The sequence below is a fragment of the Arachis ipaensis genome, chromosome B3 (assembly GCF_059453495.1).
Source record: "Arachis ipaensis isolate K30076 ecotype BB chromosome B3, ASM5945349v1, whole genome shotgun sequence".
Classification (NCBI taxonomy): domain Eukaryota; kingdom Viridiplantae; phylum Streptophyta; class Magnoliopsida; order Fabales; family Fabaceae; genus Arachis; species Arachis ipaensis.
This window is the reverse complement of record NC_142438.1, coordinates 69,990,327-69,991,666: the sequence shown is the minus strand read 5'-3', so window position 1 is coordinate 69,991,666 and position 1,340 is coordinate 69,990,327. Positions and strand designations below refer to the sequence as shown.

The 1,340-nt window shown below is 42.6% G+C and overlaps 1 non-coding gene across 1 annotated transcript; it reads left to right on the top strand.

Annotated features, from left to right (window-relative positions):
* The first annotated feature begins 1,029 nt into the window (after positions 1-1,029).
* Positions 1,030-1,137, top strand: LOC148571028 (small nucleolar RNA R71). The gene has a single exon (XR_015880352.1). It is a non-coding gene; the product is annotated as a small nucleolar RNA R71 (small nucleolar RNA).
* Positions 1,138-1,340: the final 203 nt, after the last annotated feature.

Sequence of the window (1,340 nt, the reverse complement as noted above, 5' to 3'; positions counted from 1 at the left end):
ACCAAATAATTTGGCATTCAGCTTCATGATTGCACCAAGGTACTTAGAAACTTGCTCTTCAGTAATGTCTTCATCCTCTTCAGAGGAAGAATACTCATCAGAGCTCATGAAGGGCGGAAGGAGGTTCAATAGAATCTCTATGGTCTCTAGATGAGCCTCAGATTCCTTTGGTTCCTCAAAGGGATACTCCTTATTGGTCACTGAACGTCCCAGGAGGTCTTCCTCACTAGGATTCACGTCCTCCTCTTCCTCTTTGGGTTCGGCCACACCATGTAAGGCTATGGCCTTGCACTCTCTTTTTGGATTTTCTTCTGTATTGCTTGGGAGAGTACTTGGAGGGATTTCAGTGACTCTCTTACTCAGCTGGCCCACTTGTGCCTCCAAATTTCTAATGGAGGACCTTGTTTCATTCATAAAACTTACAGTGGCCTTAGATAGATCAGAGACTATATTTGCTAAGCTAGATGGATTCTGCTCAGAATTATCTGTCTGTTGCTGAGTGGATGATGGAAAAGGCTTGCTATTGCTAAACCTGTTTCTTCCACCATTATTAAAGCCTTGTTGAGGCTTTGGTTGATCCTTCCATGAGAAATTTGGATGATTTCTCCATGAGGGATTATAGGTGTTTCCATAGGGTTCACCCATGTAATTCACCTCTACTATTGCAGGGTTCTCAGGATCGTAGGCTTCTTCTACAGAAGATGCCTCTATAGTACTGTTGGATGATTCCTTCAATCCATTCAGACTCTGAGAAATTATATTGACTTGCTGAGTCAATATTTTGTTCTGAGCCAATATGGCATTCAGAGTATCAATTTCAAGAACTCCTTTCCTCTGAGGCGTCCCATTACTCACAGGATTCCTTTCAGAAGTGTACATGAACTGGTTATTTGCAACCATGTCAATGAGTTCCTGAGCTTCTGCAGGCGTTTTCTTTAGGTGAATGGATCCACCTACAGAATGGTCCAATGACATCTTTGATAATTCAGACAGACCATCATAGAATATATCCAGGATGGTCCATTCTGAAAGCATGTCAGAAGGACACTTTTTGGTCAGTTCCTTGTATCTCTCCCAAGCTTCATAGAGGGATTCACCTTCCTTTTGTCTGAAGGTTTGAACATCCACTCTAAGCTTACTAAGCTTTTGAGGAAGAAAGAACTTGGCTAAGAAAGCCGTGACCAGCTTATCCCAAGAGTTCAGGCTATCCTTAGGTTGAGAGTCCAACCATATTCTAGCTCTGTCTCTTACAGCAAACGGGAAAAGCATGAGCCTGTAGACCTCAGGATCAACCCCATTGGTCTTAACAGTATCACAGATCTGCAAGAATTCAGTGAAGA